This window comes from Lepidothrix coronata, unplaced genomic scaffold (genome assembly GCF_001604755.1).
Source record: "Lepidothrix coronata isolate B3197 unplaced genomic scaffold, Lepidothrix_coronata-1.0 Scaffold65, whole genome shotgun sequence".
NCBI lineage: Eukaryota > Metazoa > Chordata > Aves > Passeriformes > Pipridae > Lepidothrix > Lepidothrix coronata.
Genome location: NW_016690245.1, coordinates 3839543 through 3856534, shown reverse-complemented (window position 1 = coordinate 3856534; position 16992 = coordinate 3839543). Strand labels below are relative to the sequence as shown.

Genomic DNA, 16992 nt, shown 5'->3' with positions numbered 1-16992 from the left:
TAGGATGCCCTCTTTTTCAGTGAGAAGGATGCTGTTATCTTTGAATGTTACAAAAGATGAATTTTGTAATAATGCTGTCAAATATTTAGCACTAAGTATTTCACATGAGTATGTTGCACATTTCAATAAAAGTTTCTATTTTCTTAAGTTTGGTTGGGTTTTTTTGTTTGTTTGTTTGCTTTTTTTGTGTAATGTAACCCATATTCGCAGAATGTATGTCTGCATTCACAAGAGATATGTAATTCAGGATGTAGTCCGTATTTAGCAGGGGGCCGCTTGCACAGTGCCAAGGACAGCATCTAGGCTGAAATGGAGGACAATAGTGGTGATTTTCCTTGTGATGAAAGGCGTTTGTTACAAGCCTGAGTGGACTGAGCTGTGCTGGGAAAAAGACAGTTCAAATACCTTGTGCTGTTTGGATGACAGCCGCTAGGAAAGACACAGCCAGCCATAAATATCTGAGGACAAAAAAAGATTATCTTCTGTCATGGTAAATAAAAGAGAAAAGCCAGTCTATTTAGAAGACCGAAAATAAGCAGCTTCTCAAGCTCATCTCCCCTCTTGAGGCTCTGTGCAAACCCTGATACCAGACAACGCGAACTCGAGCTTTTCACAGTATTTTGGCTGAGTTTGAGGGGAGGCTTAGTCTTTTATCCCTCCGTTTGCCTTTTTTTTTTTTCTGTTCCCTGCATAATGAGGTGGGGTGAGGGTGCCCAGGAGCAGCACCGCAGCGAGATGCTGTGTGTGTCACCCCCCGGGGCTGCTGTGCTCTGTATGTCTGTGTCTTACCTGGGGCTGCTGTGTTTTGTGTGTGTGTCACCCCCGAGGCCGCTGTGCTGGGTGTGTGTGACCCCCGGGGTTGTTGCCGGGCTCTGTCACCCCCGCCGCGACCGGGCGAGGGCTGAGCTGCGCCGCGGTGAATCCACCAGGCATCTCCCGTTCGCCTCCCAGCTCCGTGCGGCTCCCACCGTGCCTGTCGGAGGAGCACCGGCCCTTGATCCGTTCATGCACCAACAACAGGGAAGGACAGACAGCGCTAGCAGCACACCCCTGCCCGTCATGGTTCCCATGCTTTTCCCTCCTTCCTTCCCCGGCAGGCAGGACAAACCCCCCGCCCCCTCTGCACCACCACCCGCTGTTGCTCTCTCCGGCCGCCGAAGGACCTGCTGGGCCGGGGCCGTCACGCTCGGGCAACAAAAGGTAATATTCCTTACAACAGACTAAAAACCCCCCAGTAAAGCCGCCGGCGGGGCTCGGCACGGCGGGGCTCGGCACGGCGGGGCTCGGCACGGCGCCCTCAGCCCGCCAGGCGCTGCCAAGCAGGAAATCCCGGGATCCCCGCGCTCGCCGCCGCCAGGGGGCGCCGCTGTGCCTGGCGTAGCGCGGCCGCTTCAAAGCGGGCGGTGGCGGGGGGCGGTGGTTTAATGGCGCCCGCCCTCCTCCTCCGCCCCCGCCGCAGAAAAGCCCGGGAGCGGCGCCCGCCGCGCACACTCCGGCTCCGCGGGGGGTGGAGACCATGGGTGGGGTGGCGGCGCCCTGCCGCGGCTCCGCGGGATAGCGCGGGACAGCGCCGCGCACCGCCCGCGGGCCGACCCGCGCCGGCAGCGGCTGGAGCGGCACGGTAAGGGCGGGCGCGGGAGCCGGCGCGGCGGGAGCGGGGAGCCCGGCTGGGGTGGGGGAGCCTCCCGGGGCAGCAGGGGCACCTCCCGGGGCGGTGGGGGTGCTGTCGTTCCCCCCGGCGGGGCGGCCGGAGGCGGTGCCGGACGGCGCGGGGCACCCCCGGCCCCTTACGTAAAGGGCTGTGGTGGGCGCTCCCCGCGGCGGGGGTGCCGTAGGCAGGGGCGGCGTTATCCCGCTCCCGGAGCCCCTGGGCGGTGTGCGAGGAGCGGCGCCTGGCCGCGGGCAGGGTATGGCGGGGCGCGGGCTGCTGGCGGAGCGCTGCGGAGGGTTCGCAGTGACAGCGGCTCCGCGGAGCCCCGTGTGCTCTGCACGGTGGTTTCCGTAAAGGAGGTGAAGCGTCTCGGAAGAGCCCCGCGCCCTGGACCGCGGTGGCCGCTCTTGAGGGGAGCAGGAAATTAAGTGTAGGGGTTATATGGGTGTGTGAAGTGCCGTGCCCTGCCGATGTTCTCGGATACAAGCGAGGTCTGCGGCGTGGGGAGAAATCGGTTCGTTTGGGTTTCAGAGGTGGAAAAAGTAGGAGTAAGTCTCGCTTTTTCCTTCTCTCGCTGAGCTGAGATGTTACCGTTGACTTTTTTGAGGTGTTGGAAGTAACCATAGGTACGATAATGAGGTTGCGTTCCACGCCCTGGATTGCCAATGTCCTTTTAAATCAAGGGTATCTTGTTCCTGAAAAGATCAGGCCCCGCATCATGTGTTTGTGGCTTCTATAGAACTGGAACAGGGAGTGTCAACGGGGCAGGCTGATGGAAGAAGATATAAGCTGTTTGTATTTTTGCTGTATTCTTGGAAATACTGTCGCTTCTGCACTGGAACATAATATTCCCTGTTCTGCAACAGGCATAAATGATGATTTATAAATAGATCCGTTTGTTTATATTGTTCCCCGTGTAGCCAAACAACTGTTTACATTGTGAAATGGCTTGCTTCATTTCACATTATCTTATCAGTGCTGACCCAGGAGTGGCTACAGCTGAAGCTGCACGTTCTTGGGCAGAGTGCTACCGGAGAGATTACATCAGTAGTTTAAACTTCTGGTGGCCTGGCCTAGTGTGTGCTTCTCTTACAAGCATCAGATGTAGTGAAGGGGTGGTTTGGGGTGAGGGGGGGAAGGGTGTGTGGGGTTGTGGTGTCCTGAGGGGCAGACCTGTGCATTTAAAGAAAATGCTTTGTTTATCCTTGGAAGGGACTTCACGGTTTGGGAGAACTTTAATTGCTTTTTCCTGGTAGTGGAGCATCAGTCAAAGTGACCTGACTTGAGGTTTGTTAAATACTCAACAGAAACAAGATCAAGTGAGAAGAATGGTGATGGGAGAGAGAAATAATTCCTTTTGTTTAGGAGTTGCTTGAAAAAGACAGGATTTCCCCCACCCCCGCCGTCGGGAAGAAGTTTTATTTCTTTACTCCCCTCCCCCATTCCCTGGCCATTACGTCTCATTATCCTCTTGAGCAATCTGTGTATTATGAGGGGGGAAACTGTCTGTGATTGAAATACTAGTACAATGATAGGTGTTTGTTTGATAAAACTACTTTGAATGAGCCATCCTTTATGTAAAACAGAGTTAACTTCTAAATCTCCTTGATTCATATTCTAGGACTTGCTGGATAAAATTATGTGTTTATCATCTGCAGTTATTGAAGATTTTCCCCTTGAATCACAGTATTATGTTATCTTCACTTACTGTCTGAATTTTGCTTATTTTAGTATTTTAAGGCAATACTTTGAGGAAAAAAAGACTATATTTGCTTAACTCCTCTTGTTTCTAATGTGTTGCTCTTGTTTTTTTCCCGTTGTTTTACATTCCAAGTCTTTGTCACATTTCATGTGAGGTTTTGTAATAACTTCTTACAGCTTTTCTTTTAGTTAAGCCAGAGGACAAGGCTGCTGTCTTAAACATGGATTTTGGCTGCAGTGTCATCGAGTGGGTATGAATGGCTTCAGTGTATCTGCTGTATTTACAAGTGTGCTCTCATAGGCTGGCAGAAAACTCTTGTTTGCCCTCCCAGTGCTGATTCAGGGAAAAATAATAGCTCTGATCATCCCACAGCTTGGTCTGCAAATGTAGACCCTTTCTCTCCTAGAAACCTGATGCAGCAGGGAAGTTGGAACCTGTTACATTGATTGCTGTGCTTCCTGTGGAGTAGTATCAATAGTTACACCTTGAGTTAGCGGTCTTTGGTTTGATTAGAAACCTTTTTATATCCTGAGTTACAAAAAGGAAACTGAAAACAATTACAAATGAATCCACCACTCTGTTTCAATGGTTTAGTGATTCTGCCAAGTCTTAGGCTGCAGTCAGCTGTTCTTATTATAAAGCAGGATCCTTTTCTGTTTTGCTTTGCAGAAATGAGCTCATGAAATTCATCTTTCCCTGACCTTTTGAAGGAGATCAGACAAAAAGATCATAATGATAATGTCTGTTTTCCAGTTCTGATGACTGGGAGTAGCTGTTGAAAATACACTTGCTCCTCTGGCTGTCTGCTGCAAAGTGATAGGAATGTTTTTTATACTTCCTAATCTAATGGTATCAAAAACGTTACAGTTTTTCTGCATATGCAGTCAGCAAATTCTGGAGCTGACAGTGCTAATACAAAGTAGGTTTTTAAATAGCTTGACTGTTTGATGGGGCATTATAGTGGTGACACCATAAGTGTCCTTTCTCAAAAAGTCTGAAGAAAGTGAAGAACAGAGTAAGTGAACCAATATGTCTCATAACTTCATTTATGGTGATGAAAAAAATTCCCACCAGATGGTTCTAGGCTTGGCATGACAATGTTACTGACGCCTTATAGGATCATTTCATCTTTTCATTCAAAGAATAGCGAGTGGTAGCTTTTTGCATTAAAGTACCTTGCTGTTCTCCTACAAGTATCACTATGACAGTTTAATACAACTACTTCCTGTTTATATTGAATGGAAGTGACTTATGATTGAAGAAATGCACTAAAGCTTATTTAATATAACCTTTCTCTTTTCCTTCTGTATGATATCCAAAGGATTGTCTGAAATACTTGGGAATGAATATGGGTCTTTCAGGTGTCTGAAAAATAAGATTCTAACTCACCAGGTTTAGGTACAATTTTTTTCACTACATACAAACATTTAGCTTTGTTTGCACTGATCACTGCTTTGCTTGTGAGCAGCCAGATTCAATAGTTTTGGAGTCTTTCTATGTATTCTTGAGTTTCACTTGGAAATTTTACCGACTGTTCTGTTTTTGCTGTAGTATTGGGGTTATTTCCTGTTATCGTAAAACTCCACTACAAACTACAAGCTATGAAAGCTATTGCTGTGGTTCTTGGAGACAGTTTCAGCTGAACTACCTTCATCTCAACTCCAGTCTCTAATAAATAGGTCATATACATTATAAGAATTGTATAATACCTGGCAACTGCTGTACACATTCAGCCCTTGTGGAGGACTCTTAGCTAGTGACAAATATGAAGATGAAATTAGGAAAGTACATTAAGGCCAAAATTCAATATTAGCCCATCATAATCTGGTATGTGATCAGCTTCTTCCTATTCTTATTATTTCTGCTATTGCTGTTTAACAGTTGATTTACTTCCTGTTTGATTGCTGGTAAGACTCTATGCAGATTTCATAATCTCAGAGATATTTATTTCCTTTTGTATATATAGTTATGTATATGCATACATAAAACTTATGCTATATGTGATATTTTGTTATGTAATGTTTTCTATATATAAAAATAAATATTTTTTACTCTTGAATTTCTCTAAACAGCATCTTATAGGGGACAGATCTGGGAGAATTATAAAAAGTGATTGCATTCTGTCCCACTCACCCTGAACACTTCCAATGGTGGGGCATTGGACTAGATGATCTTTAAAGGTCCCCTTCTAACTAAAACCATTCTGTGAGGAACCTGAGACTATTTCAGTTTTGTGGTATTTAAGAGGGTCTTTCTGATGGATCAGTCTTTCTGTTCCTACCATAGGTATGCCTGGTAGTTGGTTGCTGAAGCTACACATGCAGCATGATCCCCAGAATAACTCAGGATGGTGGATCTGCTGTGGCCCTGGGCCTGTAGTACAGCCAGATGCTCTTGCTTGAAGGACTTCTGGGAAGTGCCCAGATGTTGCCAGTTCCTATGGAGTGTTACAGGCCCTCCCAGGAGGATTTCACACAGTTTTCAGTCAGGACTGTCTCTCTGTATGTGACCATACAGGATAGCTGTGGTGGTGTGGGTGAGCAGAGCCTATTCCTTGCCCAAATGCTGCCTCCCTGGGGTGACAGGAAGGGTCTTGCTGCATTGCTTAAAGCAACTGTATTTTTCTGGGCCTGATGCTTTGGACAACGTCTGTCCTCTTAGGAGGAACATGAATGTTATTTAACTCTGGTTTTCCTTCTATTGCTGCTTAAGGGAACAGTTTTCCCCTTCATCTCTCTATACCCGTATTAAGAAATACATCCATCCAGACAGAATGAGAGCGATGCTCTGTGACTTGTGCAGTCAGGCTTATGTTTCCAGCACAGTCTGCAAATACAAGACTAAGCTATTTGCAGTCAGTGTATGTATATTTTTAGCCTGGTTTTCTGAGAAAATAGAGATTGCATGCAACTCTTTCTGTGAATGTCTGACTTTCCCTCTTGTTCTTGTCTTCTGAATCTTTTGAGCCATTCCAGTTTCATTTTTGAGAGAGTAGAAGCTTATCTCCAATAAACCTACAGTTTTCTGGCAGTAGGTAGCCTCGGCAGATGGAAAGATGCCTGCTGAAGGAGAGATTGAAGTCTGAGCTCTGTCTACAAATTTGACACACATTCCTAGGAAACTGGATTTTACTGGCTCAGTTGCTTACAAATCAACTTACATTGTGCTCCTATTTTTTTACAGTCTCAAATTAGACTGTTACTTCCTTTTTGGTTATTTTTGCAACAGTTCTGAATATGGAAGAAGAGCAAGTGTTTAGTCTTTAGCTCCAAGTAGCTTTATAATGTGGCAAAAAGTTCATGACAAGAAAGGAAAGGTTGTTTGTTTTTTTTTAAAACATTTTATTACTGTTCTTCATACATGTTCTACTTATGCAAATTCTTATTTTAAAATGATTATTTGAACTCTTATCTTTTATTACTTTTACCTTGCAGTAGCAATTTTTTAGGCACCCCAGAAACTTTTAGGATTCTTATGTTGTATTGTATGAAGATTGTTCCCCCAGTGGAACATAACTTGATAGGACACAAACTGAAACAGTTTAGTCTTATTTCTGTATTTCTCCTCAGTAATTGTTTTGTGTAAACAGACCCTGTGTGACCCTTTCAGTTAGCTGATCACTTTTGCACTCTAGTATCTGTTTAATACATCTTATGGTCTTTTGTCTTGTCATGCTGACTTGATTAATGTTGGACCATCATCTTCCTTCATGAATAATGTATTTCTTGTCATGCAGTTCGAACTTAGAGGAGAAAACACCTACACCTACTTTTTAGATTTATTATGCATTGCTTTTATCTTTGATGTGTACTGTCCTTACTTTTATGGAAAAAGTGCCGACCAAAGGTACATGATGAGGATGTGGAAGGTGTCTTAGATTTGTGTAAAGGCAGACCATATTTAAATTAAAAAAAAAAAACAAAACAAAACAACAAAAACAAACCATACTTTTTAGTAAAGCTTTTCAATTTTTTCATTGTCTTTCTGATATTTGTTGACATCTTAGATTTTTGAAAGGTTAGTAGGTGACATTTCTCTCTACTTGAAATTACTACATTATGCTTGTGTCTGTTACTCTTTCCTAGTTGTGTATGTGTGTCTTGCTGTCTAGCAAAGATGTAGTGACAACATTCACTAGGCCTCACTAGCTGTAGCTGGAAAGGTGGGAGAGGTAGGATAACCATGGTCACAGCCGCAGGATGCATGTGCTAGCTCAGGTGAGCCATTGGTGCCTACTGCATCTTAAAGTTTTGTCTAGCTGATCCTCAGGACCAGATTGGGAACCTGCTGGGCTCTTTTTTGCACCTAAGACCAAGCTGAGGTCATAAGCTTTGTGCCTCAGAAGTTGCAGGTAAAACAGACCAGTCAGCTCTTCTTATTAATGACTGAGAAATGAACTGTGTACAGGTTGTTAAGCACAGGTGGTGGTGAACCTTGTAGTTGCTACATGAATTGGAACCAACCACTTCCTAAGGGTGCAGTATGTATTATCTTATCTGCACCTCTGATTGTAAGCAGTTAAAAACCTTTTAAGTTTGTGGATGTTGATCTATTTTTACTCACCTGCAGGGTGTAAGTTTATCTCAAGGCTTGTTTGTTTGTCTTTATCTTGTGATGTGGCAGCCACTGGCCTTGGGAAAGGTTACTCTAGGAATATTGGTGTCATGTGGAACTTGCACTAAGCATGACCCTGGCACCTCTCCATGCTGTTGTTGGCTCCCTGTGTGTGTTTGGTTGTGCCCTGTACTTTGGATCCTTTTGGCTCTGAGAGAGCTATTCTCTATGATGTGAGTTCATCCTTCTCTCTACTGTAGTTTCTCACATCCACTGCTGCTTGGAGCAGACACTGCTGCTGTCAGTGGGCATCAGCTATGGCTGTGTTCAGAATATGTAACTTCCTGTTATCTCCTTTCTTCCATGATGTGGTGTCCCACTAGAGCAGCAGCATTGGCCACTTACTTTGCATGGATTTATGTCTGAAGATCCATTCTCAAATGTTTTACCCTTGGCTGTTATTGAGCATGAAACATAATAGTTCTTGGTTGTTTTACTGTCTATCCTCTTCATTAGGAGGGTAATAACCCACTTCTCTGTCTTCTGTTCTTTTGTTCCAGGTTGTCATTGTCTTTGAAAAAAATAATCTGACTTCAGAGGGAGTAACAGGGTAATTCTGGCTTCAGTTCATGTTACATTATTAGCCTAAAATTGAAGTATGAGAAATTCATAGACGACTCATAAATCCAAAGAGTGTGATAGTCTTTTTAGCAAACTGTCAGTTCGTGCTAAATATTTGCATCAGTCAGTTAACATTTCCATTAGCTCCTTAAAAAGCTGAAGTTCACAGGTTTGAATGAAATCCAATATTTATGGCTGTGTTCCCTTGCTTTTCGATTTAGACTACTGCTATGAAGCTTTTTTTACAGTTACAGGTAAATGTGTTTTCAGGGTCTGCTCTTTCTTGCAAAGTTCACTGTTTTGCTCTCTTGTCTGAAAGGTCTGTGTGGGTTTTTTTGGGGGTTTCTTTGGTTTGGTTTTATTTCCTGTAGTCCATGATTCTACTGTAGTGGTCTCCAGACCAACATAGGCCTGTCCTTGTAACTTTCATTAATAGGAGTTGTTTTTGGATGGGATGATTCAACACAGCTGCCAATATAAAGAACAGCCAAACTGTCATGCTCCCTCACTGTGCTAATAATAGTGGTGTACCACTTTGCTGGCAGGCAACGCTGCTGCCAGTGGCAGCTTCAGGAGGGATCACTAGAGGGGCAGCAGGGTCAGTCAGGATCTCTGCTTTTCCCCCTCTCACCTTAATATCTTTTCTTATGCACGTTCATTTCTCACCCCATGAGACTGAACCATTCTTTTCATTGAAATAGCATGATATTTTTACTGTGGTATCAACCAATTCTGATATTGAACAGTGGAAGAAGGGTAAAGATGGTGCTATTTTTGGAGGGGGAAAAAAACCCCCACAAACCCCTCTGCAAAACAAAGCAGTTTTTGTGCTATCCTAGGTGGTGTTACTAAAATGATAACCTAGAGAGTACCAGGGTAAAAAAATATGTGCAGGTTAGGATGTCCTATCAGAATCACCTCAACTAATGTGAAAATCCACTTTTCTTAATACCAAGAGAGTTTTCATATGATTCCCTTAACGTGGGACTTATCCAGCCCTATTGGGTATGAAGAATTCACAGTATCTGGAGTTTTACATAAAGAGAGGAAATTGCTCTCCTCAAAAAAAAAAAAATCTCTACAAAGAAACTTAAAACAAGTAGGCTTAAATGAAAGACAATATGTATCTGAGCTCTTGTAATTGCTGAAAGGCTGCAGGAGATTTGTATGTGACCATCAACAAATAGGTTTTCCTAGAAGTGTGTGGGAAATGCTCTTCATAGGAGCTGTAGATCTGTTTCGGTATTTCATGTTACCTGAAGTCTGTTGTCCAGCTGTTACAGTGCTTGTGTTTTAGAAAATCAGAGGTTACTCAACTATATCTCACCCAGACATTCATCAGAGCTTTGATTATTTTCATTCAGTGAAAATATGCAGAACTATACTACCATGTGAAGGAGCAAGATTCAGGATGGGAGCAGTTCCAGGCGTGGAGAAAGACATACAGCAATTGACAGGACTTTGTGACATGGACTTTACCGTTATTATGTGGTTTCAAATATGTGTATTGCTTTGTATCCACACTACACAGTGCACAGCCTGGGCATGCCTGGGCTTGCCACGAGTTTGCCTGCTCTCTGCTTCCCCGCTCCCCTCTCTGATAAGCTGCAGAAGCTGCAGAGAGGAGACAGTTACCATTCGCCCTTTCCTTCCCCGGTTCCTCCCACGTTCCTCCCCCTTTGCCTGTGTCCCTACCCCGATTTGTTCCCCTGTTTGTCTGTCTCGTGCTCCACCCCATATTCTAGCCCTTTCCCCACCTGAACTCATAAAACCCCGGGCACACCTCAATAAATTATTCCATTTGCACCTCTGACTTGTCTGGGGACCTCTTCGTGTTGTGTCACGGCCCCATCCCCCCTCGGACCGTGGCACTACCTGAAAATGGTAAATTCTGTAACAAGATAATAAATAATTTAAAAGACTAATGTTTCTATTTTATATGGACATCTTATTTTTCAATATATGCATCAGGTAAAGCACATCATGTTTTGATGCATTTATTAAATGCTTGAGAGGGTCTTCCGTGATTGCATCATTATGTGCTTAGGGAGTCTAAGTGCCAAATTCACTTTCTCTTTAATTGAGGTGACTTCTGGCATTTAAAACTATTAAATATCTACAGTGATGGAAAGTCTACAGGGATCAGAAAAGATTCCCTCATTTAGTGGAGAATTTTTTTTCTGAATATACTCTTTTCATATTCTTCTAAAACAAGTTGCATTTCATGACAATAATACAAAAAGCCTCTTCCAGTTTAATTTTTTTTCTTCCTACTCAGCAGCCATTCAGTACATGGAAACAAGGAAATGGGGATATTTTGAAATAGGGCTACTCCGCCTGAATTATTTCCAAAAATACTTGCCAGTTTTAGATTTTGACATTTCCTATGGATGTTAAGGAATATAATGAAACTGTCGAAAGAAAAAAAAAATATGAGCTACTCAGAAAAGAATAATGTAAATACAGTGGCTTTCCTCTTGATGCAGTATACTTTGGCAGATGTCATCTGTTCTGGGGAAGTACCACATATGCAAAGGATGCACATGCAAAGAGTGTGGCTTTGGGGTAGTCAGTCCCAAAATGAACAGGTGATGGTACATCTTAAAAGTGTTTGAACTCTTAATATGTGAAAGTTTGGTGTGCCTGTAAATGAATGAGCAGTACTGTATGACAGAGAAGATATGAGTTATTCCAGAACCCTCTCAGAGGGTTGTCTGGTATTAGCCATGGAGGCAGCCAGGCTGAATGGGCCTTTGGCAACTGTGGTGGTATGAATTGTAGCATTGCATGCAATGCTATGAAGGAGTACACAGAGAAGGGACTGTGTGCCCTGTATACAGAGCTGTATTTTCCTTCACGACAATTCCTATTTGCATCTTTCCACACTTCTTTCACACACTGTCCGTGTGTTCTTTTATGTGTATGTGGGGGGTTGTTGGTTGGTTGAGTTGTTTTTGAGGCTACATGGGAAACTTGAGGCAGAAAACCAAAGATAAATTGTGGATCTAACTCCCTTTTCCATCCAAGAACCATAGTCCTCTCTTAACTGACAGAGTACCTTTGGTAAATGTGCTGATACAACACAAGATATGTATTGACAGTCACTGTACAACTCTGATCCAACAGACATAGGGAGGGTATTCCCCAAAGTTCTAGGTGTACAGGGAGCATATGCTTTGGGAAAATGCTGTTGTATCTGTTTCTTCTTGCTTCCTGTTTTGCCTTTGTTTTGACTGGGCAACTCACCTGCCAGTCACAGTGATCAAACCAGTGCCAAATAGTCCATCTGGCTTAGACTGTGCAAAATGCAGTTGTACCTCTGTGCCTCTGTCCTGTGTTGTGCAGCCACTTCATAGCCTGAAAGGAGTTGCCCCATATGTTTCTCTTTACCCAATCTGACTCCTGTGGGCTCAGATTTCAAGAGGGAATGTAGATGTTTCAGGACTGTAGGAATGTGAATGTAGGGTGTTTAAAATGAAAATTTCCTTTTTCTTTCAGCCAATACTTTGTGTGTTTCAGTGTATCTGAGATGATCAGCAAATTCTTTGGTCCCTTTCTGATTGACTGTCAAAATCAGATCAGGTTAAATCTGTGTCAAATTCTAGGTCAGACCGAACCTTAGACTATTGTTTAGCTTAGTTTCTCTCTAGTACATAAAGCGAAAATAACTTTAAAAAATATTTACAAATGGAGGAATTAAAAAATGGATTTATGTTCTTGTACACTTCTGAGGGATGGATAGAAAAGTTGCAAAATTTAGACTTGTTTTTTATATCCCTTCACCCTTCCATACCAATCATAGTAAAATTATTTGAATACTTTTTCTTAAGAAACTAGACTAGCCATGTAGAAAAGTGTTTTTTTTCCTACACAGTTTTAATATTGTTCCAAGTGGTATGATATGCCTACCCCTCCCTTTTTATAGAAATTCATGGAATATTTTGTCAACTTTACTGCATTTAGAGTTCGTCTGGAAGGCTTAGGAAAGCTTGTCCAGTAAGATAAATATGAAGTGCTAATTTCATTATGTTAACAGTAGGTTTTGATTTTTTTGTTCTTTACTGTAGAGGAAAAATATAGGGAAGGCATTTTCCATTCCAGCTTATTAATGAGCAGGTGTGTATGTGGGGGGGAGTTGTCTTCTCATGAAGGCTTAATTCTTGTGCTTTTCTATTACACATTTTAGTAAACCTGGCAGGTAAATCCAACCACTTCTTCTTAAAAGTCTGAAATGACAAGGCTTCTTTGGAAGTGCATCCAAGAGTTAGTAGAATAGTAATAGCTGTCAGGTTCAAAGCAAAGCTAGTAATTAAATCTTCTGGCCTATAATGTTAGAAATGTATTATTTCCCTGTTTTCAGCACACAGTATCTCCTGTATTAGTATGAATGGATCTATTAAAATACCTTTTATCACTATGCTTTGAGCTCTTCTGCCTTTTTGAAATCATGTAGCTGCTTTCTGTAAAAAGCCTTTAAAGAGCTTCCCACATCTGATCTGATAAAAAGCATCTTATTGTTGTGAACCAGCCAGTTGAATAGCTGTTCAGCTGTGGTAACCTGAATAGCACATGCTATGAGAAAATGGTGTGAGATATGTAAACCAGAGGGAAGGAGGGGAAGGACTGTGGCAGGTGAGTAGATTCTCCTCTGTCAGGGAGTCCATGGGAATTTCATCTCCTGGCTTGAGCGACAGCATGCTTAGGTTGTCTCTGCACAGCAAGGAGGTTTACCCAGAGCTCATATGTGCTTTCTTCACTGAGCCATATGCTTAAGTTTTGCTTAAGTGTTTCAGGATGTAACTCTGTGTGACCTCCATGGCACAGGGACCGCAGGGTTTCAATTTGGTTGTGGCATGTAAATACTTTGCACAGCAGAATTTCCCTTTGACGAGTGTTGTGTCCCTGGCTGCTGTGGGAGCATTGCTGCTGAGGGATTTCATCTTTCACCCTGTGTCTCTCTGTGGGTAGGGGTGACAGTGTAGGACTGTATGAAATGCTGTCTCCTGACAAGGATAAAGAGGCTGGTGAGGAAATCACACTTTTCATAATCGCACATTGTCACCACCATAAGTAAAGGTGAGAATCCAAAGCTGAAATTCCTTTGCATGAATATAACCTGTCAAACCTCATCTTCTTTCCTGTGTGTCCTTTGACATTTGTCCTTGGGACCCTGTGGCTGCCAGACTGTGAGCTGCATCATCAGCTCTGACAGGATGGAGCGGAGAGAGATGAGTTCATGGCCGTTTGTGCCTCCTAGCTACTCTTGGCTGACACAAAAAACAGATGAACCATGGGCTGTCACACAAATATAGAGCAGATCCCACAGCCTTTCTTTTCACATCTGCTGCTCGTCCTGTACTGAGACTGATACAGGTTTCCTAATTCTGCCTGTCAGCTTGTGGCTCTGTACAATAGAGCTTTCTTGTTGGGAAAACCATTACAGCACGTCAGCAAAAGCATGGCAGGTGAATGGAGCAGCAGCTGCCTGTAAAATATAAACAAGTAACTGTCTGTGAAAAATAAACTGAAAATCAAGATGGTTCAGGACTGGGCCTGGGCAAGACACCATTTAACATTTTAATTTCTAAGACAGAAGCTTTAAAAAATAAAGGCATCCAATTATGTTGTTTACCAGTCTGTCATTACTAGATTTTAATAATCAGTAAGTAGCCACAGAGCATTTATTTGTTTTTTATGAGTAAAACCAAAGGTATGTATGCAGGATGGGGCTGAATTCAATCAGATTTCTTGGTGAAAAGTTTTCTGGACATGGGGCATGGGGGACTGCATCCTGAAAAACAGCAGCTCAGCAAAAGGGTTAGGGATCAGGCTGGATGCAGAACTTTTAAGGGATCAGTGCACTGTTGTAGGGAGAGAAGAGAGGTCTAATTTAATACTTGGGTAATGGGATTTATAAAATAAACATATTTCTCCTTGCAATGCATTAATGGCAGTAATACTTAAATTCTGTATCTGATCCTAGTTTTCACTAGGATCATTAAAAGGTCTTTTAAAAACCTGCAGAAGGTATAGAAAGAGCCACAGTAATTATCAGTGGTGAAAAAATTCCTGGAAGTGAACCTGGAAAGGGTGAGGTGTGAGCAGCTTTTGTTTTTTTTCCCCTGTGTTTTTATTTGTAGTTATTTGGATCCCTGTCCAGATAGTTGTAGGAGAGACTTGGTATCATCCAAAGACAAATGTCTGACAACTGTCAAATGGGTTGATATGTCAGGTCCATCTTTGTGAGTTATTTCCCTGCTGGGGATGGAGGACAAAACACTGGTAAAAAATGATCAAGAGAAAACAGGCTGAGAAGGTTATTAAAATTATGGGAAAGGAGTTTGAAGGTTTTTTTACATTAATTGAATAACAAATCAATGAAAGCGTTAAAATAGCCCAGCGACATGTGGGTGAGATGACCATTGCTTACGTCTCATCAGAAAAACTTCTCAAGATCGGATTCACTTGGTTGAAGCCCACGAAAAGGAGGAACATCTTGACTGCCAGGATAAGCATTTTAGTTGTCTGAGAGATCAATAGAAAGACTGCATTTTGTGTGTATTATGCATGTCCTTTCTTACAGGACTTAGACATACAGCTTCTTATTGAGTATAATAATCATCCTGCAGGGTGGGGGACTGGCAGGATGCTGGCTGATCAAGGAAGGGCCTCTTGGGAAAGTCTTGTATGGGAGGGGATATAAGAGGTTTGTCTGTTTCTGTGTAGAGCTTAACCTAGGAGCTGGATAACTCCAAGGAAATGTCAGAGAGAAGGGTTGAAATTTCCAGTTTTGATAAGAAAAGAGGCTTCAAATAGGAGGTAATTCTGTGAGGTCCCTCTGTAGAGAGGATAACTGAGTTTTTGTGGCTGGAAGAGGTTGCCCAGGAGCAAACAGGAGACAAATGCTGCTGGTAAAATCTGTTTTGTTTCCTCAAGATCCTTCCAGCCTTTGAAAGAGAGAAGTGGGAGAGAGGGCCTCAGAAAGGCAGTGCTGGTTACTGAGTGAAGTGCTGGCAAGGGCAAGGTTTTAAGAGGAAGAAAGAGGTCAGGAGATGTGTAAGTTGGATGAAGCTGATGCAATGACTGAGAGTACTGGATGGGACAAATTTTGTACTAAGCAAAAAGAAGGGCTGGCAGAAGAGCTGAAAAACATCTGTGGTAGAGATTTTGAGAACGGAGTTCTTAAGCAGCTTAAACATTAACCATACCCTGACAGTATGAGAAGAGACTGCCTTGACAAGTATGTTGTACTGACTTCCTGTTACTCTCCCTTTTTAATTTATTTTCTTCTCTCATTTACAGAGTGATAGGTCTTCAGCCAGTGTTTCTAGTTACACCTAAATGGAAAAGTGAATGGCTGTGGCTCTTTAACCAGTAAATTACACTTCCCACCATTAGAGAAAGTAGTGAATCTTCTGAGGTTTCCAGCCCAAGGCAGGTCATGTGCCCAGGCAGTATTTGTTATCCATATACAAGTTAATTGTACTTATCAGGGTACTTGGGAATATGTAATAATTTGTGGGGTTCAGGTTAACAATGTAATAGCCCTTCTAACCCTAAGGAAGCAGTTTTCTTGTTTTAGAAACAGTTACACCATAACGAAAATCTAGTTTGTTTTTCCTCCTGAAGTGTCAAGAGAATTTAGGAAGAGGGTAGTAACATATTTTGTTAGATTTCCTAATTTTCAAGCAAGATTTGTTGTAAAGAAGTAGCAGGGGAAGGTTGAAGTGAGCGGGGGAAACCTCTTTTTGGTGACACAACTGCTGACTGAATAGCTGATCAGTAGCCTAGAATCTTACAGTGCATATATATATATATATGAGCATTTTTCAAGTATTGGTTGCCTGAGTAACAGTAACTACTGTTTGTTTTTCCTAAAATTATGGTGCATATTTTTCCCATATCGCATCTCCCTCTAGATGGAAATCAGAGTGGAGGATGAGAATGTTTCAGGAATTAAATGCATATTTCTTGAAGCATTCTTTAACATTAGGAACTTCTATAATTACAAATATTTTTGAATAACATGTTGTCTAAAATTTAGGATGAATAAGGAAGACTGGAATCTTGTGTGTTTGGTTATAAACTGGTTCCAAGCTGTGGGTTTTTTTAGATTTGGTAGCAAAGGGCAGGTTTTATGTTAAAAATCTACATACTCAGTTTGGGATATAAGTTTTTTGAGTATTTGTTGGAAAGGAACTGAGCTGATGATTTGTCTCTGAGAAACAACACTATTGGATAAATCTGAAACTGGGAAATAGCTTGCAGTGAAAGTAAGATTACTGCCAATTGCTGTGTTCTGAATTTATAGAATCGTAAAATTGTTTAGTTGAAGAAGACCTTTAAGGTGATCGAGTCCAACTGTTTACCCCGTACTGCCAAGTCCACCATTAAACCATGTGCCCAAGTACCACATTTACACGTCTTTCAAATACCTCCAGGGATGGTGATTCCACCATTTCCG

The 16992-nt window shown here is 42.5% G+C and overlaps 1 protein-coding gene across 4 annotated transcripts in view; it reads left to right on the top strand.

Annotated features, from left to right (window-relative positions):
- The first annotated feature begins 1145 nt into the window (after positions 1-1145).
- Positions 1146-16992, top strand: part of RNF144A (ring finger protein 144A) — a 68468-nt gene continuing 52621 nt past the window's right edge. For 2 of the 4 annotated variants that reach the window (XM_017818125.1, XM_017818123.1), the window contains exon 1: positions 1568-1621. The gene's annotated coding sequence lies outside the window, so the exon portion shown is untranslated. Of the gene's footprint in view, positions 1201-1567; positions 1622-16992 lie in introns of those variants that run through there. The other 2 variants (XM_017818129.1, XM_017818128.1) reach the window with 2 other exon arrangements.